General features: G+C 43.0%; 1 long non-coding RNA gene across 1 annotated transcript; it reads right to left on the reverse strand.

The window, feature by feature from the left end:
• Positions 1 to 21324: 21324 nt before the first annotated feature.
• On the reverse strand, positions 21325 to 24198 carry LOC135406548 (uncharacterized). Its single transcript, XR_010426331.1, has 2 exons — positions 23872 to 24198; positions 21325 to 22745 (listed from the first exon to the last, which is right to left on the reverse strand). It is a non-coding gene; the product is annotated as an uncharacterized LOC135406548 (long non-coding RNA).
• Positions 24199 to 24343: the final 145 nt, after the last annotated feature.

Consider the following 24343-nt stretch of genomic DNA (forward strand, 5'->3'; position numbering starts at 1 on the left):
GTCAGCAGAGCAAAGTTTAAGCTACACTGCAGCATTATAGCTTAGAGGGATAGTCTCTTCTCAAGCTGTTTCCCTTGTACTGTCCAGACAACCCTCTGCCTCAAAACTGGGCTAACAGAAAGAATGACTTCAAGAGAAGGTATCCCCATGTCACCTTCCTAGTCTGTGATTTGTTAAGCCAGATTTGCCATCCTGTCTGACCAGTGCAATTGTGGTAGGACTTTAAAAAGTTAAAAAAACCCAAACAAAATAGGCCAGATGGGATCGGCAGACTATGAAGCCTCCACACAATATTACTTCTATTATCATCACTTTTAAATACAGATAGTTTGGAAGACATTCCTGCCTGGCTTAACCTCTCTCACACCACTACAGGGACACGCTGCGATCTCAGACATCCATCATATCACGAAGAGCAGCTGACATGCTGGGCCTCCAGGCATCAGCCCCTAACATCTGCAGAAAAATGGACTTTTTTCCTCCATGTCTTGCTTTTAGTGCAGGCCCATTCAAAAAAAGCTACTCTAAAGAATAGTTTTAATGGTTTTGGTCTCAGCCCTGGAGGATACAAGTGAAGTTCACTGAAGAAGGAACTGGTAATTTTTCTGCATAAATATGTGCCTAGCTATTAATTTCTTTGCAAGATATTATCCTTTCAGGGTTGAAAAGAGGGAGACCTCTTGAAATGTCACAGTAGGAGATACCAATGAATCGCAGGGGTGGTTGTTTTACTGGAAAACAGCCTGGAACTGACTCTGTGCTAGTGAACAGTGTGCTGAGGTTAAAGGCAGGGCTGTCCTAGAAGGATATGAGGAGTGAGACCACCTAGGGAGCACTTGTGGGATTTGCCAGGCTCCAGGAGATATGGAAAGAGCAAGCACAGACAAGATGGGCTGACTCTCCTGGCAGGTGGGAATTAACTCGGAAAGAAACACTCCAGTTGTTTTAACAGAAGATTAAGGGTTGTATAATACAGAAATGTGCAACCCTGTGCTCTTAGTGTTGCATATTTGATGGACTCACTTGATCAAGCAGAAAACAGGATGGACCCACGGATCTACAGGTGGGATTCCATGGGGTACAGTTCTTGTGGAGAGGCAGAACAATGAACCAGCCCCGTCCCTGGGGGAGTTTTACAGAAAAAGCTGCAGAGCTGTTTGTCAGGAATCGGCTGCTTTGAAAGGCGAGGGAAGCTGGGCCTGAGGATGGCATCATGCCCTTCCCAGCATGGACCTATTGTGGTGGTCCAGCCAGGATAGCAGGGTAGATGTGGTGGCAGCAGCCTGGGTCAGCCAGGGTCTGGAAGCCACTGGGGTAGGTCCAAAGTCAAGCCAGGAACTCAAGTCAGTGAGTAATGATCAACACCATACATCACCAGGCATGGTGATGACTGCAGCATAGATCAGGCAAAGAGCTCCAGAAAGAGAGAAGACGTGCCGGGTGGACCCTTCCCATGTTCCTTCCTCAAACAGCTCTTTTCAAGGTGACACAGCAACACCAAAACTGGTCTGGCCTTGAGATCAGGAAAGCAGACCTTGGGATTGGGGTGGGTGGGCACAAAAAGCCATGACATTGTAACTCCAACAATGTAAAAGCATCTCCTTTGCTGTGATACAGGTTGTATAGCCAGAGCAAAGTGTTCAAGAGATATTAGCAGAAGTGCTTTGTCAGCATGAACAGGTGGGTGAAAACGGACACCTCTATCTAGAGGATGCCAAGGTTGGATAGGAGGGAAGGGAATACCCCTTCTTGCAGTCAGGCTGATATAAAGAGAAATGAGCGTAGTGGGGAGTCAAGCCTTTGTTTCTTCCTTCCTCATCTTACACAAGAGGATATGTGCGGAAGAAGACATTTGCAAAAGCGTTAAGTGCTCTGTGTCATCTTTTCTCTTAAGTTAATGAATGCAAGTAACAGAAGAGTCAACCATAACAATTTAGAAATCCAGGGAACAGTTCCCCCAAAGCAATATTCCAGGACACTTTGCAACAGTTTGCTGAAAGACACCTAAAAAATATTATAGTTTTTTAAAAAAATGTAGTTAAGAGGGGGTAGAACTGATTGGTGCAAAAGAAACAGGGAGAAGCAAATTTGGGTCCCAATGACTTCATGAGGGCTGGGAGTTCCCAGCATTGCCATCACCTGTTTCCTAAGGGTGCCTGTGTGGTATTTCCTCTTTCCGCTGGGGAAAAGGAACCAAATACTAGAAAGATATTCCAACATAATTGATAATTATACATTTTTAGCTCTGAATCAAATGTTGATGTTTCCCAGAATCTTACGTGTAAGTAACTGAAAGGTATCAAAGCAAAATATCATTAAAAATGAAGGCTAGCATTTCTAAATGAATGAGGAAGAGAGGAGAAAACAAAATGTATCATTCCATTTCAGTTGATTCATGGACTACACACAGGGTGAAAATTAAAACCAAGGTGTTGAAGAAAAGAAAGGGAGGGGTGAAGGGAAGGAAAGGAGACTCAAAAAATGTGTTTACTCTCTATTTTTAATATTCCCTTTTGCTTTTTCTTAGTATAGAATTCTTTTAGTGACACTTTTCCCCAAGTATCATGATAGCTCATTTTGCCTTTTTCAGACATTTTTCTTACTTATGATTACATTTCAACACAGGTATCTCTTATCCTGTCAGTTGTACCTCCTATGAAAGACAGCACATGGTTAAAAAGTAATAAAAAAAGTCAGGCATCTTTTCTGTCTTACATAATAAAAGTCTGCATATTTCTGTGTGGGTGTGTACATAGGGATGTATACACACACATGCAGGCAGGAATGGCTGCCTTGCCAGCTTCTGCAGCAGTGGATAGTCCTGGTCCAGCATCTGAGCCATTCTTTTCCATTATGTGGTGCATCAGAAATTATATCCTGCCTCCTGCCAAACTCCTCCAACTGAAAAATTACTTTTACATGTGTTACTATTGCTTCAAATACGTAAGCAATTCCTTCTTCTGTGACCCCATAGGTCCGGACGCTGGATTATTCTGTGGTGGGTTTTTTTTCAGTGCAAGTCTTCTGAAACTGCAACATATATTCAGTTCCCATATGTGGGAATACTTCCTTTTGACATTTCATAATTGACATACTTCAGTTATGTCAATAAGAACATAAAAGTGACTATGTTTTCTTTGAAACATGGATTTTTAAGTCAAAGAGGTGGCACTGGGAGCAGAGGTACAAAGATGGAGGACCAAAGTATTTCTTCTATCTCTTGTGTCAACTGTAGGGTAACCAAGACCCTCATTAAGCCCCATTTACATATCAACTTTCACACCCCTTGGAGTGCAAATAACATGAGGCATGTAATACATATATGACCAAAGTCACCAAACCCCACCTGTGAGATGCGATTGTTCCAACCCATTGTAAAGGGCCAAAAATGTATAGTATAAAAGGGGGAATTCAGGGCAGAAAAAGTCAGAGGGGGGGAAAAAACTCTGTCTGATTGGGAGGGGTCAATGGACTGTGTCACTCTCCTTTCCTGAAGGGACAACTTTAGATGAGCTTTGCATCTCCAACTGCATTGGAATAGACCCAGGAATATTCATATCTATCTATTCATATATATCTATGTCTATCTGTCTATCTGTCTCTCTATATATCTCACTAAGAGATCTCTGTTACTATATTTTCTGTCATGATGCATATTCTATAGTTAGTGTATTTATCCTGAACCTGCTTTCCTGTCACCTCATTAAACTTCACTATTCCTGAATCTGGACTGTCCAAGTAGTTATTGAACTTGGCTAGACCTACAGGGTCTAACTGATAAATCACACTATTTGTGAATTGGTGCTCCTGAAAATTCTTATTGAATATAACCAGTGTCAAATTGCTTACAATCAGCAATTAAGCCCCAATATATTCAGCTCCTCTGATCTCTGAAGACCACTTGGAAAGCAAAGGGATTTATTTTCTGCCAAATTTGTATACCTTTAACAACACAGCTGGTTAGAATACTTGAATGTGTAAGGTATTTTTATGAGTGGTGACTTCTTACCTGATAGGAAGGCATTCAAAAGGAACACACAGCAAAGACAGAATGTTTAATGTGTCCTGTGTGAGTGTCTAAAGGTTCTCTCTATCCTTGTGTCCCTGTTCTATGCCCACAGAGATTGGTGGATGGCGCATCTGGTGGTCAGTGAGTGCTGGCTTGCACAGAAAGGCCCCTAATCTTGTTCTGCAGCGAGAATGTACTGTGAGAGCAGACAAAATACCTAATAAATTCTGTACCTTTTGATAAAGGGATGATATGGTGTGGTATGGTATGCATACAAACTAAAGAAGAAAAATAATTATTCCCCTCAAAATATAAAAGCAAGTTGCTTCTTCCCCAGAGGAGATTCTCCTGTCTCTGTAACTATGTACAGATGTCCTCTTGTATTTTTGGTGCTGGTACTTCTTATGCCCCGTCACATACTATTCACACATACTCTTATTCACAGTCTGAGTTGTCATATACAGCAGGTATAGCAAACTCATATGCCAATGAAACATGTTTTCTTGTTTCTTTTCCTCCTGACAGCTTTCAGACCCCTGGAGTGGTCTGGAAAGGAGTGCTCCCCTCTTTTAGGCATTAGAAGTAAAAGAAGGAAAACACTTTAGGTTAGAGAAGCATCTTAGGATTAAGTGAGGATTTTAGCTAACAGCAAATCAGGTTTGCAGAGAACCTTGTTCAAATTGTCCTGTCTGCTCTGTGCCTTGTTATGCTGTACTAACTGGCTGGTCTGTTTCACAGGCTCTAGATAGTGTAAGAGGAGTTAATATCTGAGAGCAGGCATGTTACCATGCATGGCATAATGTCCTAGAAATGTTATGGCTTTGGAATTTTGGCTTGAGGTTGGTATTTTGATAAGTTTCAGTCCTGGTCCAAGAGTGCCACACTGCACCTCACACAGTCCCTGGAAAGTTGGTGTATTAACAGTCAGTGTGGAACTCATTCAAGTCGAATATTTAAATAAAAGAACTTAAAAAAAAAAAGAGCTTGAAAAAAAAATTTGTTTTTGAATATGTATTTAAACCAGGAAGTGACTCTTTCCATTGGATAAGTCATCTACATGCAGCACCCCACCTAGGAGGACAGTTTAATATCTGATAAGGTGCTGAGCTGACCATCATGTCACATGTAGTTTTTCAGGCATTGGCTATGTGTGGCAAATGTTGGTTCACTTTCAAAGAAAACTCCCAGGGATTCTTCTCTAGGTCACATAGATATTACAGAAGACAATAATTTAATTTAAAACCAGCACTCTGAAAGCCTTTCTCCAAAATTCTTTCAAGTCAATGGGACAATTTCCACTGATCATGGATAAAGAGGATCTTTATTTTCACTGAGTTGTTTTAGACTATGACTTTATATAAAGATATATTTGGAAACAGATAAGCTTTAATTTTTTTTTTAAAAGACATTTGTGTATCTGTGTATGCTGCTTTTAAATAATTAAAGAATTTCAGTGGGGAGGAAAAAAAGAAAAATGCAGACACTCAATATCATTCAAACTTTTCTTCAACTAACTTAATGCTATAACAGAGTAATAGCATTAATTGAATGAATTGAATACCTTTTAATTGAAGGTTTATGATAAATGCAATTCAACTAAATAGAAAGATGGTTATTTAAGGAACAGATACCCATAGGTCTTGTTCGTTACCTTAAACATCTGATTGCACTACTTTGTAGAAATCAAGTGTCTTCACTCAAAGAGTTCAGGCTTGAGCTGAAAAAAATACAATTTAATCCAACTGTAAAGAAAATCAACAACAAGCTGTGTTTGGAAACAGTTGCTAAAACTAATTTCTTTCCGATTTTGGGAAAGCAACTATTGTGCAGTTTCAGCACATATGTGCCATAAATAACTCTAAGAAATCTTGCCCAATTTTTTAAGGTTTTGTAATTCATATATTCATAGATTTAAACCCACAGAGACCATTAACTCATTCAGCCAGTCCAGGGAATTCCATGCAGATATTATTACATGGAGTACAACAGCACGAGCTGTGGACTTAAGTCTTCCTCTGGGACAGTATCCTGGCTTGCCTGGAGAACTCCAGGAGATGGAGAACATGCCCCTTTCATGATCAGTCCATGCAGTGATTAATCTTCCGCTGTTTTTAATACATATATCTTATTTCTAATTTTGTTGCGTTGTGCCTTAAATTGGCAGCTCTCAGTTTTCATTCTCTGGAAGGCAGTACACCCCCAAACTGCATACGGTTTTAGGAAGAGATGGCCATGATCTCTGCAGAACCATCAATAAATCACAATTCCAAAAAAACTAGCAAGGGTTTTAATGAGCGACAAGGGATTTGTTGATTTATCTATACATTACCTTATATGACTGATCCTTCATCTAAAATCATAGTCAGTTTCAAACATTGGCTTTTTCAAATGTAAGATTCAGAGTGCTGGAAAAGAGCTTTGGTTCACTTATTACTAGTATTATTATGTACCATTTGTTTGTGTACTGGAACAAAGAGAAAATCTCTGCTTCATGAGGCATTCATGTGAACAAAAAACTATGATTAAAAGTCAATAACACTGAGAAACTGCAATAATAAACTAATTGGAAGTTGCTTCTAAACAGAAGAAAAAAAAAATTCATCATTCTTGCAGGCAGGGGAAAGGAAGCATTTCAGGAACCCTAAGAGTCCAGGAGGGTCACAGAGAAGCTGAGTAGCACTCTTCTCAAAATTAAGTTCCTTCACTGAATCACTAGTCCTCCTTGCATCTAATTACTTGCCAGAAAAGGATCCCTGTGAGTACATGGTCCATAGACACACTGGAGGAAAGTTATGGAGTAAATACAGCACGACCAGCCACGTTTGTTTTGGTGCAGGGATTTGTGATCCCACCAGGGAGAGCTCATGCACCATGTTCTTCTCACAGCAAACTGTTGCAGTATGGTCCTGTCTTTCCCTTTCTTACATCAGCCCTCAGGATTACAAGGCCTGAAACATACACATTCAATATTTAAAAAGTCAGAAATAGTTACAGCAGGAAATAGTTGGTATGCTTTTGCCTACATTCTTCTCATAATCAGGTTTTCCACATCCTTTCTGAGGTGTAAGATTTGATAACAAAAGCAAAACAGAGACTGCATCTGTTGTGTATATTTTATTTTTTCCATAGGTCATGAAAAATACACCCCCACTCATCTCTGTTCCTTTCATACACTGCTTATATTGGGAACCAATCTTTCTTTATCTTGGTTTCTAATCTATAAAATTGGGATAATGATATTTTTTGCACCTGCCTTCACCAGTTGGTTGGCACAGCCTTCAAAGCAGAGGCCAGATGTGCCCTCACTTTCAATTGCAAGCCCCTATTTTTACTGTATCCTGAATAAAACATGGTCTGAAGCATATCCCCAGCACAAAAAGGAAATAATAATTTGCGAAGATGTTTGTTCTTTATAGTAAAGCTGGGCATACAGGGAGAGAGCAGGATCATTTTCTAAGCTTGGAAAATTGGCATGCCTTGAAATACAATTTCCATCTGGGAGTTGATGCTGATAGCTCTAATACAAACACTTCTACAGCAAGGTGCTGTTCACTAAGCAGCTGCAGGGGTCCTACAAAGCGCCAGAGGTTGCTGTGACCAAATTAAAAACCCCTCCACTAGAAGAATCCGTTATAGGACAAGTCGGTTTTCTTCCCTTCCACATATGTTCATATCTCTGTTTCCTTCCCATGCTTATTTGCTAGGAGTGAGGTCCAGATTCAGCAACCTCCTCCCTAACAGAAGCTAAGTCAGGCCACCAACAGAAACCTGAGAAATCCTTGCAATTATCATTAAAATAACAAAGAAAATGGTGCTTTTCAGCGACTAGAAAGGGAAAAGAGCCAATGTAATGCATCTAGAGAAGTTACTCCTTTGTCAAAGTGGAATACTAGGTATTTCAAGTCCTCCTAAGTTCTCACTGTGGAAAATCTGGAGTCCTCTAGTGGCTCTTTTAACACCTCCTCATGCCTTCTTAGCATCAAATCTGGAGGCATTATCATAACTCTACTGTATAGTAAAGCCTCACTTAAACTATGTATCATTAATTACTACCAGCTCCTAATAAATTGCTATAGCTCCTCCAGCTTGTTTACCAAATGTCTTCTTCAACATGTTTTTCCTTCCAAAGACACATTTCTGCATTAGAGTGACAGCCCACCTTAGCACAATTAATCAGAAGTATGCTTGCTCAGACTTACAGGTGTTACTCTGCATTGCTTTTGAGTTTTAAGAGCTTGACCATTCTTTAAAATAGGTATACAAACAGATTACTCTCAGACATGCCCACTTGTGCTTCCTTTGCTCCCTTTCTTCATTTCACACTCTTTTTCTGGTCTTGAGATCTCAATTTCAAGTGCAGAAGAGGAGGAAATAGGATGGGAACAGGCTTCTTTAAGACCTCATCAGTTTTATATACTGCTTAAGAAATGGTTTCTTTTCACATAAAAATATGGTGCCCAGCATCTGAAAGAGAAAGCACCTCCTCAAAAAGAGAAGCAAACAGGGAAAACAAATTCCCAAAAGTTTACAGATAGAAGCAAAGCACTGTGTAAGTATCCAGTAGAAAGAAGAGGAAATAAGTAGAAAAGAACAACAGATGGGACTGAAGACTTTACATATGTTGTTTTATTCCTCAGAGGGGAAAAATGGTAATGGTTTGCAGCAGTAGTGGAACACAAAAGTCTGGTTCACACATCCAAGCTTAAGTAAACCTGTTCCCATCATACACCAGGCAACAGCTTCCATCTTGTGTTGAAAAGGGTACAGCCAAGAGGGAGGAAGTCATTGCTTAAAGGTCTCATATTTGTGCAAGAAAAAACTGTTTTAAAATTCAGATTTAATCTAATTCTACCTGGCCATGCAGATAATCTGTCATGGAAAAAAAAAGAGGACTGTAAAAGAACTACTGGTGTTTCAGCCATTAAGTACCAGATATTACTCCAACTTGTTTTTGGGCTTGCTTTCCCTATAACAAAATGTTTTAATAGTACTTTTTTCAATTTCCCTTCCCTTCCCAAACCTTCCCTTCCCAAAACTTCCCTTCCCCTCTCCCTCCCCTTCTTTTTCTTTCTCTCTCTCTCTTTCTTTCTCTTTCTCTTTTTTTCTCTCTCTTTCTCTTTCTTTCTTTTTCTTTCCTCCAAGTGGAGAAAATCACCTTCTTGAACATCTGAATAGCTCAACCTTTCCAAATAAAGGGAAAGTGCATGCTCAAGGCCCTCACCTTGGGAATGACCCACTTATAATTCAAGATGTGACCTTATGATTCCTGATTAAGCCCTGAAAAAGGGGTCACATACAGACGGAGAGAAAGTGCACATCCTCAGTATAGATTATGAGATTTGCCTCTGTAAAAAAGTCTTTTTAATCCTTCAGAAGTTAAGATGTCTGTATCCATCACTCATCTTATTTTGTCTTAGTCAGTCTTATGCAGAGATAAGACTATCTGCCCTGACACACAAAACAATGTCTGCTTTAATGTTCTGACCATGGATTGCACTTGAATTGCAGAGCTTTCCAGCTACACTGGTGCAGGATCAGAACTGACGTCATAGGCTCAGAAGGAAATTTTCAGGTGCACTCTATTGATCAACAGACCTAAGGTCCCTTCCTAAGAAACTCTTGTATCTCACAACTCCCATCATTTAAGTGCTTGGGAAACTCTTCTCCCAGCATGTAGCAGGTATTTCTGAAGTAGGTCAGCCATATGGTGGAGAGAGTTTACAGATGCTGTCTCTACTCACAAGAATAAAAATGAGTTGCTTGAGTCTCTCACTTTATGAAGGTGATTGTTGGAGGAGACAAAGAGGAATGGGAACGATACGAAGCCTGGAGAAAAATATACAATCCCTGAATGGACTCTAAAATACTGGATTTTACCTCTAATACTGATTATGACACTTTCTGGACATGACTGTTGTACTCCAGTTATCCCCCAGTTTATAGTTGTAATGTTATGCTGTTTTATGTACCCCCTGTTGTTGTTTTAAAAATTGTCCACCATGTTGTCCCCTTCTTCTTCCCTCAGTTTTCCCGCCTTTTCCCTTTTTCCCGCTCCTCTGCCTGCCATTGGTTAGAGTTTGGTGCACTGCAGAGGTAGCTCTCATTGGTCCTTTCCCCTGGAGATATCCAAACTCCTCCTCTCCTTACCCAGCTGCCCAATCACCATGTTATCCCAGTTGCCAGTCCCATGCTCCTCCCTAGCCCAAGTTCCTCCCCTCAAACCTGCCCTATTTAAGTCCCTGAGTTCTCTGAATAAATTGGCATTGCTTCACCGACCTTCCACCGTATCAGAACCTTCTTTGCAGTGCTCGACCTTATTCCCATTTCCCCGCGGGTCGTGGCAAGTGGCGCCCAACGTGGGGCATGGTCGAAGGTCTCTTGTATCAAGAGAACTCCCGTGACTCCACTTGAGCTCAAGCAGCTTCAGGAGAGAAGACTGCTCCGCCGACCCTCCCTCGTGCAGCCGACGACTACAGGCTTCTACAGTCGTGTGGGTCGCGCACCGGACCAGGTGAGCCACGAGGGACATTCCCGGCACCTTCCCTTTATACCACCCCTTCATAACAACTTTGAGAGAGAGGAGTAACATCGGAGAGTGTACCCGAATAACATCATGGACTTAACACTCTCCACCTCTCAAAAGTTTGTATATCGTCGCCTCAAAGATTCTGTAATCGAACACGGCCGCCCGCTTGATAAGAAGTCGGCCAAAGCGCTCGCGAGGTGGCTGGACCGCCAGGGCTGTGCCATGAATGATAACATCTCTTTAGACAAATGGCAAGCCCTCGGATACAATCTATGGCGGGATTCAGATTGAGGCGATAGACTGGCCAAACAAGCGCTAATTGCGTGGAGGCTCGTTCTGATGGTGCTACAGCACCAAATGATGAACGTGAACAACAGCCTCCCAGAGGACAAAACCAAAGACACACACAAGAACACGGACACTGAGGGCACACAAAATGGCGGGACAGAGACCGAAACTGACACCACCTTACAAGATGGCGGGAGGGAGCGTAGAAGAAGGTCGCGTCGACCACGAAATGGCGTTGAGGAGGGACCCCGAGATCGCCCAGAGAGAAGGGGGGAGGGTGAAGCGCGCGAAAGACCGGCGCGGGAAAAGAAGAGGCGGGCCCCCGTAGCTCCACCCCGTGGGCCGTCTCCCTCTCCTCCCACTCGTGGCGCGAGAAGTCCCTCCCCCGACACACCTTCGGACACGCCTACTTCCGCCACCCCTGTCTCCTCCCCGGACGTGTCGCCCTTACGGCGCAGGCAGGAAACAGTGGGCGGGGCGAGGGCGAAGGTCAAGTCTTCTTTCCGGGAAGATGGCCGCGCCCGTAGGCCCCATAACACCAGGGCCTACCCCGCCCACCGGGAACCGGACTATGACCATGGGTGGGCGCCGCGTTCCCCGGAAAGGCAGCCCTCGGTACCAGACATCTGGGAGGCCTTCCAGGAAGAAGCCGCGCGAGCCCAAGATGTGGAGTTTCTTAAAGCATTCCCGGTCTACTACAAGGAGGGGAAACCCCCCGAGTGGAGACCGGTTTCATATCCGATGCTTAAGGACATAAAAAAGGCCATTGTTGAGTACGGGCTAGGGGCCCCATTTACCATCGGCCTCTTGGAATCCTTTTTTCTCGCCTACACCCTAATCCCCTATGACATTCGGGCCGTCATAGGAGGGCTTTTTACCACCGTTCAAGCCTCGGTTTTCGAGGCTGAATGGAAAAAACGTATCGTTGCCTTTGTCAACGACAAAATGGAGAGAAGAGGGATTCCAATAAGGCAAGCCATTGATATGCTTTATGGGGAGGGGAACTACTCCAGCAGAGGGGATCAAACCAGATTAGACCCCAAATTATTGAACGTTACTAAAGAATTGGCTTTAGAGGCAGTGAAAAGAGTGGTGGATGCATATGTGCAGGCGCCCTCTTTTACACTCATTAATCAGGGGATTAAAGAGCCGTTTGTGGACTTTATCACAAGGCTCAAAGAAGCTATAGCTCGGCAAGTCCATCAAAAAGAGAGCCAAGATATTCTATTTAATAAATTGGTAATCGAAAAAGCCAACGAGGACTGCCAGAGAGTTTTGAAAATGTTAAAAGATCCCACGCTGCTGGAGATGATTGAAGCTTGTAAAAACGTTGGTTCCAATGCCCATAAAGCTAGAATCATGGCTGCTGCTTTTTCAGGGCCCCAACATTGTTTTGAGTGTGGGGAGAAGGGACACTTCCGCAAGCACTGTCCCAAGTTTAGATCGGAGCCCAACCTGCCCAATACATTGTGCCGCAGGTGTGGGAAGGGTCGCCACTGGACCTCTAATTGTAGGTCCAAGACTAATATCAACAGCGAACCCCTTTCCCCAAAACAATCACCTAGGCTCCGAAAAAGAGTAACATTTTCATCTATGCCTGATCTTAGACAGTGCCCTTGTGAGCAGTTGGGAAACGGGGAGCTGAGCGCCCGGGGGGGCGCGATGACACAAGTTGCCCCCCACTCCATCTTGCGCCAGCCACGCCCAGCTACCCCGTAGTCCAACTGCCACCAGCGGACCCTGTTCCCACCCGGGAACAGTGTAAACCCTTAGCCTGGATTGTCCTACAAGTAATCCACCCATCCACCCACTTGAGCTCGTACGAGCAGCTTGCGAGGGTTGTACCATCGAGCCCAGTAGACCCTGACTTAACATATCTAGTTACTTCGCACTTTTCAGCAGTCGGTAAAGGGATCGTTGTTGTGCCCACTCTCCTGATGGGTTTGACGTGTAATAATATCGCGATATGTCTGACTGTGCATCTTCCCCCCGTGCAGCTGGAGGACCGCTTCCCCGTGGCGAAGATGGTCTCCACCGAAGACCTGCTGTGTGTCCTGTCGGCAGACGAGGAGGAGAGGCAGGCGGCGGAAAGGGAGGTCCTGTGGACCACCACAGTAAAAACCTCACGCCCTCTCCTAACTTGTCTCATTTATTATTCACAGCCGAAGAGACCGCAGCGAGTCAAGGTGGAAGGCCTTCTCGACACGGGGGCGGATGTCACCATAATAGCCTCCAGGGACTGGCCGCACGCGTGGCCAGCACAAACGGCCTACGTTCAAGTTAGCGGCGTGGGGGGAACGCAGTACCCCGTCAGGAGTCGTGAGGTACTAACCATCTACGGGCCGGAGGGCAGACCAGCGTCCCTTCAATCGTATGTATTAAACATACTGATTACGTTGTGGGGACGGGACGCAATGGAGCAGTGGGAGCTCAAGTTAGGGACCCTGTCTCCAGAGCAAAATTTTTAGGTGGGGTCACTGAAGAACTGCAGCTCCCCAGACTGAGCTGGAAGATCGATACGCCAGTCTGGGTTGATCAGTGGCCCCTACCAACCAAAAAGCTGCAAATTCTTAACAATCTGGTCAATCAGGAACTAGAAAAAGGACACTTGGAGTCTTCCACCAGTCCCTGGAACACTCCAGTGTTCGTCATTCAAAAATCCTCAGGTTCCTGGAGATTTCTCCAGGACCTGCGCAAAGTTAATGAAGTCCTTGAGCCAATGGGAGCCCTCCAGCAGGGAATGCCTTCACCATCCATGCTCCCTGCTGAATGGCCCCTAGTGGTGATTGATATAAAGGACTGTTTCTTTCATATTTTCCTCAATCCGGCTGATTCGGCTAGATTCGCCTTTTCTGTCCCTGCAATCAACTCTTGTGAACCTCACCGCAGGTTCCAGTGGCGCGTGCTTCCCCAGGGGATGAAAAATTCCCCAACACTCTGCCAAATGTTTGTGGCAGAAGTGTTGCGACCAATTCGGTTACAGTATCCGCAGTCAATCATCTTCCATTATATGGATGATGTATTGATCTGCGCAAAAACTCAATTGGCAGTCGATGAAACATTAAATTCTACAATCACGGCTTTAAATTCTAAAGGATTGGAAATCTCCCCTGAAAAAGTGCAAAGGGAAGCACCTTGGAGGTATCTCGGACTCCAAATTACCGCAAGAAATATCAGGCCTCAATCAGTGTCAATTGACAAAAATGTCCGAACTTTAAACGACCTCCAAAAGCTGCTGGGTGCGATCAATTGGATCCGACCTGTGCTGGGGATCACAACAGGAGATTTGCACCCCCTATTCGAGCTGCTGCGAGGAGACGCTGACCTGTCCTCCCCCCGTCATTTAACATCAGACGCCCTTAAAGCCCTTACCACTGTTGAAAAGAAAATTGCAGAAAGACAAGCGTGTAGGAGGATGGAGGGACTGCCATCCTCCTTGGTTATATTTAGAGAACAGAGACAACCATTGGCCCTTCTGGGTCAATTTACAAGCGACCACCGAGACTTTTGCTTGTGGGAGTGGATGTTCCTCCCTCATCAATTCGGAAAGACAATCACCACTATGATTGAAATGACTGGAAAAATAATATCTAAAGGTCGCACTAGGTGTTTAGAACTCAGTGGGGAAGAACCAAATTTCATTTACCTCCCACTGACCTCTGAACACCTAGATCAACTGCTGCAGACCTCTATCGATTTTCAGATAGCCATCGGGGGTTACCTGGGAGAAATTCGGCTACATCTCCCGGCGTGCCCGTTCATACAAAGATTAGTTCACATTCCAATTAGGCTCAAAATTATGCAATCGGAAATACCAATTCCAAATGCTAAAACAATTTTTACCGATGGCTCGGGGAGAACGGGAAACGCTGTAATAGTGTGGAAAGAAAACAATGACTGGCAGCAAGACATCCACAAAGTACAGGGTTCTCCCCAGATCGTGGAACTCTCGGCAGTTGTATGCGCCTTCGAAATTTTTAGTGGTGAGCCAATTAATATAATCTCTGATTCGGCTTATGTAGTGGGAGTGGTAAAAAGGATTGAAAATTCATATCTAAAAGATGTGACCAATCAGAATTTATTTCAATTATTAACTAAATTGTTGTTTTTGATAGAAAAAAGAGAATTCGGCTATTACATCGTCCACACCTGCTCGCACACCACTCTACCCGGTCCTGTGGCGGAAGGGAACCAACTTGCCGATCATCTGGCAGGTATGGCTGTAACCCCCAATTTATACCAGCAGGCGAAACTCTCTCACGAATTTTTTCACCAGAATGTGCAGTCGTTACAAAAACAATGTGGCTTGAAATTATCACAAGCAAAAGAAATTTTGAAAGCTTGCGCTGATTGCCAAACTCTTACACCAGTTGTCCCAGAGGGGACAAACCCAAGAGGTTTGTCGCCCCTGGAGATCTGGCAATCAGACGTGACCCATGTGGCCGAATTCGGAAAATTAAAATATGCACACGTGTCTATCGACACATTTTCAAAAATGATTGTAGCCACCGCGTATCCTGGGGAGAGGAGTAGCCATGTCAAGAAACACTTCCTGTCTGCATTCGCAAGGATGGGGGTCCCAAAGCAGATCAAAACAGATAATGGACCCTCCTATGTGTCTGCAGACACAAAGAAGTTTTTTGAACAGTGGGGGATACAACATACCACAGGGATCCCCCATAACCCCACAGGACAAGGTATAGTGGAGCGTGCTCATCAAAACATTAAAAATATGCTCAAAAAACAGAAAGGGGGGAGTATTGGCCTCTCCCCCCAAGAAAAATTAGAGAAAGTCATGTATGTTCTCAACTTTCTCAATATGATGGAAGATACAGAAACTCACACAAGCAAAAGTCCTGTGGATTGTCACTTCAGGACAACATCATCAGTCCTATCGAACCTAAAAGCAAAAGTAATGTACCGGGACCCACTTACAGAGAAATGGACGGGCCCTTTCCCCTTAATCACCTGGGGGAAGGGCTACGCCTGTATTGCAGGTCCTGACGGACCAAAGTGGGTCCCAGCCCGACGCGTTAAGATCTCCTGAGAACAGACGATTACAACCTGAAAGAAGACGTCCGCGACGCAGCGAAAGACATCAATGCTGCTGATACGTCACCTCCTGTGTCTCCTCATGGCTAGAGTCATCCATCGCGCTGTCAACATCCCGCTCCAAGGATGGATGAATCAACCTTCCCAAAACTTATGGTTGTATGTCTACGAAGGATGCTGATGAACACCATTGAAGCTAACATCGCTGCCGTTCAAAGAAATAAAGAAGGGGGAGATGTTGGAGGAGACAAAGAGGAATGGGAACGATACGAAGCCTGGAGAAAAATATACAATCCCTGAATGGACTCTAAAATACCGGATTTTACTTCTAATACTGATTATGACACTTTCTGGACATGACTGTTGTACCCCAGTTATCCCCCAGTTTATAGTTGTAATGTTATGCTGTTTTATGTACCCCCTGTTGTTGTTTTAAAAATTGTCCACCATGTTGTCCCCTTCTTCTTCCCTCAGTTTTCCCGCCTTTTCCCTGTTTTCCCGCTCCTCTGCCTGCCATTGGTTAGAGTTTGGTGCACTGCAGAGGTAGCTCTCATTGGTCCTTTCCCCTGGAGATATCCAAACTCCTCCTCTCCTTACCCAGCTGCCCAATCACCATGTTATCCCAGTTGCCAGTCCCATGCTCCTCCCTAGCCCAAGTTCCTCCCCTCAAACCTGCCCTATTTAAGTCCCTGAGTTCTCTGAATAAATTGGCATTGCTTCACCGACCTTCCACCGTCTCAGAACCTTCTTTGCAGTGCTCGACCCTATTCCCATTTCCCCGCGGGTCGTGGCAGGTGATATGGGCTGTGGTTTTGGAGAAGAATAAAAACAGGTTTTCTGATTGATAACCTTTATTATACTTGCCTTTTTTTCCCCTTTTTCTTAATATGAAATACAGAAGTCTTATTTAAATGTAACTGATTTTCTCCATCTCAGAACAAAGCAATTCTGGTAAGTGTTAATTTCCTCACACTGATCATCACAAATTTACTGTCCACCAAAAAGCTCAGATACAGCTTTTGGTCTCTTTGCATATTCCTTGAAATCCTTACATGATTTACAAGCCATTATATTAATAGTAATTACTTTTATAGAGTTGATTTGTGGAACTCTGATTTTATGAACAGTTAGATCCAAAGAATTTAAGATCTTCTGTGTAATTCCACTGTATTCAAAATGCAGATAATAAATCACAAATTTTTTGCTCAGTATGGATACCGTAAACTATTAAATGTGAATTACTAGTTTGTATTACTGAAAAAAAAGTAAAAATATATTTTCTACAAATACACAATGGAGATAAACTGTATAAGCTTAACATTTTACCCCTGTGACTGTATGTACTGCTTCACAATGCATATGGAAAACTAAAAAAAAAAAACCAAACGTCTGGAGCCGCAGGCATAGATTTTATAGCACTGTTCGGCAGAAAGAAAAGATATTTGATCAAAATACCAACCTCTGAAGGTAGAGCCAAACAAAAGCAGTGGAACAAAAGCTGGCAAAACCCAACAGAACTGAGGGAACTAAAGAGCTGGCAGAGATTTAACTGAGCTGCTGTTTTGTGCTGGTGGCATGCGGGGCTCAGTCTGGTTTTCAGTGGTCTCACAGGTGCTGTCTGTGCTTCCCAGAGGAGCCCAAGATTCTGCCCCTGACTGTCACAGCCCAGTTTGTTCCCAAGAGCTATTAACTCCACACATCTGTGGAGGGGAAATTGCCTGCAGTTTTACAGATTCACAGAATATTCTGAGTTGGAAGGGACCCAGAAGGACCATCGAGTCCAACTCTTGAATGGCCTAAATGGGGATCGAAAGGGGATCAAACTCATGACCTCGGTGTTATTTTTGAGCCTTGCCAAAAATGGGTGTCTCATCTCAAGAAACTGCTGTAAGGACTTGCTCCTTTGCCTCATTGCAAATTGAAGGTGGAGGCTGCTTTTAAACCAGAACCCAGGGGTACTCTTCAAGTGTCATAAATGCAAAACCAATATTTTCTGACACTTTGGGGAGGTGAGGAATTTTGTTTGGAATATCAAAGGAACTTTTCTCAGTTAACATATAGCCATGTCACAAATACAAGAATGTTCTGCAGTTATATCTTCAGTTTTTCTGCTGCTTCTCTTAATTTTCTTCTACTCCCCCCCTTTTTTTTTTTTTACAATATTCCTTTTATTACCTCTCCCTGTGCCCTACTTTCTTCCTTTTTCTGTACAACTTCTGTTCACCTCTTCCCTTGCTACTCTGTTCTTCTGCCTCCAGAACCACATGGGCCATGGGAATACTTTCCTCAGCAGAGCACCCTGGGCTCTCATGTGTGAGCAGCAGTCTGCCTTGATTTGGCTTCTACTTTTAAAGCATTTCAATGGCCTGCTTTGCCACAATTCCCATAAAATAATGCATGTCAAGGTAGAGAAATTAATTTTAATTGGCGATTCAGCCTATAATGACTTCAAAGGGAATTTAGAGATTGAATTGAAATTTGAAAAATATAAGTGTAAATATCACTGCTCCTTAAAGAAAAGCAGTGCAAAGAACTAAGTAGAAATGCTCCTGCTGGGTGAACTCTGAAAAGTCATCTATGCCTTAGTTTCCCTGATCAATAATGGGACAAAAATGCTACCAAATCCCTTACCAGCACTGGAATATTTGCAAATAAATTTTTATCAGTGTAAAATGAATCAAACTTGTTTGCATACATTTTTTTTTCATTCACACTCTCAGGCAGCAGAGTAGTATTCAGCATTCTCATGCAGGACTAGTTCTGAGTATCTCAAATATCATCTTTTGCAAATTGGCAAATAAATTTAAGATTTTAGCTTCTTCCAGAACCTTCACCCAAATCAGATTATGGTTTATTCCCAGCAGGCATAAAGTATTAAACGGCTTTACATTTCTGCTCTTTCCCAAGCAGAATGTATGTATTTGGTAACAGGAATCTGTGCAAAAGGGAAACGCTCTAAGCAGAGAAAACATGATTCATTTCGGAAATATTGAGGATTTTTTGTGAAGAAACTTCTTGAGTTTTTGTTAATCACAGTCAGAGAATAGTTTAGATTTTCTTAAACCAAGGCACTTAGCTAGGTTCATTTGCTGCATATTAAGACTTTCTAGGCACTACTTACAGAGATGTTCCAATCTGGTTGTCATTTGCCAGATCATTATACCATGGCATTTTTGTGTTGTGTTTTGGTTCTGTAGAAAATACACAATGAATTGATGTACTACTCCTTAAAAGTTTTTTCAATATCAGCTGTATAACAGATATTCACACTGCTCCCCACACTGAGCCCCCTTCCCCAGTAGAGAGATCTAGAGAAAGACATCTATTAAAACAAATATACCCAGACAACTGAAACAAGAAGCCCCTAAGAGAACACCACCACTCTACTTGAATCTCCCTTTTCTTAGTATCACTGCCCCAACTCCTAGAAACAACCTCCCATTTGCAGACTAGTATATTGTGTGAATGTAAATTAACTGCATACATGGATTTTAGAAGCACAAATCTTTGAGTTTAAATTCTGCACAGCACCAAGTCCTTTCGCCTGTTCTGGAAATCAATACTTACACATATTTCATACTTACACATATTACACTGCTTCACTCCAAAGCTGAAAACTGAGCAGAGATGACCAAGGAAACAATCAAGTAGAAATACAGAAAAAATGTGGCAGGTCTGTGTTCATAAGGTATGTCTGTGACAGGAATAAAATCAGAAGCCAAAGCACCTGTGTTCAGATTAGTGATCACCAGTCCTATGTGCCACCTTGGTTATTAATGTTCCTCTTGACTTCAGGGATCTGGTCTCAAGATGAAAATATGGAGGATCGAAACTTTTGAGCATTTGGTTATAATCTGAAGTGAGAAACTGTTGCTCCCCAGGGACTGACTGAAGAACTAAACACACAACCTTTAGGCATAATGTTCAGTCAATGAACACCATCAAATAAGTCATAGCAAATAAGGCATTGTGATGCCTTATTGTGATATAATTGGGGATTTCCACCTATGTAAACTTAATAGTACATTTAATTGCAAAAGATTGCTTCTTTTATAGAAAAGAGAAATGGTTTTCCATTTAAATAGTTATCTGCTATCCACTACCTCTCCCTTTCCCTTTGTTCCTCCATCTGTGAATTGGTTGTTTTGTATACTTCTCTTTATTCAAGTGTGGAGCCTTACAGAACAGAAAATTGTTTTGTTAGATTATTGCTCTGTTTGGTCTTTTTGATATGATTTGACTTTTAGAGTTCTTTATGTTATAGCTTCTTTAGTATTAAGAAACTATCCTAAAATAAAGCATAGAGATGTGAAATTTACAGGTGATAAATTGAAGCTCAGTTTTTCTAGGTTATGCTGTTACTTACTAACTTCTACAGAGCTAAATTTCCTTTTTTTGCTTGGTATTTATTCCTGATATTAGGAATTACCTGGTGTAACATCTAATAAAAGTGTGTGAAAATAATTTGTTGACAAAGAAATATATTCATATGGTTAGAGGATTTTTCATATGAGCAATGGTTTGCAGTACCAAGGTTTTAAACATGGAATTTTTGAATTTGGCCCACGTTTTCTCACACTTTGAGTGAATTCAGTTGGCACACGCACTGTAAGTGAAGATAACTGATATTTCATGTGATAAAGATTTTTGTATTGCTGTGGATAGGGAGGCAGATTGCTCAGCGAATCCTTATGCCAAACAACCCAAAACACTTCTTTAGTAGAAAATTCATAGGTAAACATATGTCTAAGGGTCACATTAAGTTAAAAATTAGCACTTTTTTAATTGACTTCCAATGTTACTCTATAGCTGGTCTATCAGGAAGACAATTGTGTAGACGTGAAATGCAAAGCCTGTCTAGTGTAATCCAACCAAAAATTACTTATAATTAATTTAAAAATAACAGATTACCAACTGCAGATCCAACCACCTCTCTCTCTCCTCCCACTCAAACCAAATATATGCAATGTGAGACCATGCAAAGTAAAAGAAAAATATTATCACGTATCCTCAACTGCTTATTTTTTCTGTCAACATCAAGTGTGAATCTTAGATGGTATTCTAAGGACCTGGAGCACCTCAAAAACAAGATAAAGAAGAAAAAGCACAGCCAGGTTATTGTCGATTCTTAAATAGCCTGGAGTGAGGAGCAGCATGTAATTGCACTATCCTGAAAGGAAAAATTATCTCTGTGGCCATTTCTTTCTCTGCAGCTGCTTAGCTGAGTTTTGCCAGGAGCCAGGGATGGGAAACATGAGGGCTACATCTCTGTTCCCCATCTCCTATGTCTAATTTTCTCCCCTGCCATGGAAAGCCGTGTTGCCTATGGAGAGGAAGAAATCTCTGCCACTCACAATGCAGAGTGATCATACTTCATTTACTGCCTGCTAATTAACTCCAAAGAAATTCCTGTAGCACTTGTATGGGCATGAACGCAGTTACCCACGAGTGCAATAAGTGAATTAGCTTTATTACCAAGAACAGCAGTTTAAATACAGAGCTCAAACTGTAACACGTGACCTTTCAACCAATGACATTAGAGCACCTCAATGCGCACGTGTGATAGAATCTTAAAGAACAAGTCCCAGAATGCTTTGCAGCATTCTTCCTCTAATATGAATCACTACATTTTCCCTTTCCTTATTATCATTATAACGAGTTACAGAACAATTTTTTAAACTTTTTTCTTAAGCATTTTTTAACATAAGCAAGCTTATCTTAACTATTTATAAGGGCCTGATGTGGTAAGGCCTTTATTAAAACTGGTAATAACTTTATTAGCTCTGTAACTTTATTAACCATGTAATATTAATAACTTTATTAATTGTGTAACCTTCAATTATTCAGGGTTTATAAATATGTAAGATTTTTTTATCTGAGGCAGTGAGTATTGTACTTACTGCTATTTGAGGATAATTTATGTAGTTGAGGTGATATTGTTGTATAATTGTGCCTGTAATAGAGATATAATTGATACTGAATGTTTTTGAATTTTCATACACACACACACTTTTCCATTCATTCAGTGGCCACTATTCACACATTTCATTCTCACATGTTCCGCATGTTTATTCTGTTTTTTAACTATAAGTTATAATTAATAGTGGTTATTGATTGTGTGTTTCTTCTGCTTTAGTTTCATCAATTATTGTTTCTTTGTGATTGTTCCTGTTTTGAAGAAGAGTTAGTGTAGGTTTACATACATATAGAGAAAAGACCCGTATCCCTTCCCCCCTTTTTGTTGTTTTTATAATATTTTTCTTAATGTTTGGTGTGCTCTTTCTACTGTTGTTGGTCCTGTGGGTGAGTGTGGTGATACGTATATTTTTCATAGGATTAAATTTAGTTATATGAGTGATCTGTGAATGGCAGTAAAGCATAGTTATTGAAAGTAAATTTTCAATTTCTGATCACAGTTTGTGCTTAGAATAGATGGGTTCATTACAATCTGCTCACTCAGCTTGAAATCCAGCGTCCCCGGTGAGAAATCAGTCTATGTTATCTCTGGTTTTTGGAATGCAGATAATGCCCATGTTTTTGTTCATTCATCTCTTGTAGTTGTTCTTTACCTTTAGAAACAATCTTAGCAAATATGTTAACAACAGTTCAGTCAGTTTTCAATGGAAAATGGGCAGGAATAGATGTTAATCTGCAGTTTTCCTGTAGTTATGTCCAGGATTGGTCAAAGTTGGTTAATACTTTGAAGCAATAGCAGCAAGTCATTTTGTGTTATAGTGTCTCTTACTTCAAAGTTGAAGGTTTAGGGATGATCCTTTGCTGTGTAGTCCACTCTCTATTGGAGATTTGTTCTATGGTTGGGTCTGTTGAGTTTTTTCTGGAGTGCTTTGCAGTCCCATTTCTTGAATGATACTGGTAAGGGGAATTATCATCAGTTTTAATTCAGTCTCTTAAGCAGTTGAGACTTAAAAGTAGCTATTTTTGCATTTTTGCTGATATTATGTACACTATTCTATAGTAACAAATATTTTGAGAATGTTCGAATGTATTAATTAACCAACAGTGAGGATGTTTGAAACTCTAAACTCGTTACTTGAACAACGTTATTACAATAATTGCATCTATTCGGACGTATTTGAGAATTTATTAACTTTAACAACATCTAAAACCCTTTATCTTTAACAATTCAAACAAAGCCACTGGGGAACTGACGAAAAAGTAGGAGTACGACATTGTGGCTGCGGAGCTGGGCTGCGCAGGGGGCAGTTCAGCCACCTGCAGCGCAGCCCCGCTCCGTCCCAGCACAAGGGGCGGGAGCTGTTCCCCCCGGTCCTGGCTTGGCTGCATTATTCACCACCGCGGACGGCGGGATTGCCCCCGTAGGGGTCTCGGCGCGGCACCGGTCGGGGGCCACGCCGCCTCTCTCTCTGCCTGCAGCAGAATCTGCGCAGGGCTCCGCTGGGCGTCCGCAGCCCACGCTGTCCCGTTGAGAGCATGGGGCGGGGGGGGGGGGGGGGGTGCCGCGCACAGGACTGAGTCCCGTCGGCGCCCGAGCCGCTTTGTTGTTTCAGCCTCGGCGCGGAAGGGACGCGCAGCACAGCGCTCGGCACGGCCTCGCCCCCGCCCCCAGTTTTTCTGCAAAGCAGGTTTGGAGCCGCTCCAGGGAGCAACTGATTTGCTCGCAGAGCTGGACGGGGTCATGGCCGCGCTCCGCCTTGCGGGTCCTTGCCTCCGCCCGAGCCACACGGCCCCCGCCCCGTGCAGCTGCCGCCGCGGCCCCGGGCCATGCCCGGGAGGGGTGGGCCCACACGGGCCGCGCTTTTGCCTCCCGCCGCGTGCCGGGAGCCTCCCTACCCGGAGACCCCGGCTCTGCACCTCGAGGCGGCCCCAGCCCCCCTGGCTGCCCCCCGCCCCGCCGCGCGCGCCACTCTTCAGCGCGGCGCGGACGGCATCTCTGCAGTGAAGCAAGATGCACCCCCCGGCCGCTTCCTGCCCCGCCATCTTGGTCTTCATGGCAACAGTTGCCGGGCCGACACACCTGGTCCTCATTAGGGGCACAAGAAAATGGCCGCGGGACCGGAAGAGACGAGCTTTCCCCGGCCATGCGGCCGGGGCAAAATGGCCGCGCCTGTGCAACCATGCAGTCTTCACGTAGCTGCAATTCCACAGCAGCTCCATGGCAAGACTTATCCTGCATGCATTCCCAATCTCGCGGCGGGAATCTAATAACTGTCTCCCTGTAACAGTTTTGCAGTTTAAGTCATGCACTCGCATCCCAGAGTCTGTGCATCTGCGAGAACTCAGCACAGAACTACCGCTTGTAACATCTCCCTCCCAGGCTTGGATGCAGGAATATAGTGCTAATCCCAACTGTAATAAGTAATGAGGCTATAATTTAGGTTGCAAGGTATAAAAGATTTATTAATGCCACAAACAAGCAAAAACGGCCAGCCGGGCAACTGGAGGAAACCCCTGTTCCTGCCACGGTCCACAAAGAGGAACAGAAACAG

The sequence above is a fragment of the Pseudopipra pipra genome, chromosome Z (genome assembly GCF_036250125.1).
Source record: "Pseudopipra pipra isolate bDixPip1 chromosome Z, bDixPip1.hap1, whole genome shotgun sequence".
Lineage (NCBI taxonomy): Eukaryota > Metazoa > Chordata > Aves > Passeriformes > Pipridae > Pseudopipra > Pseudopipra pipra.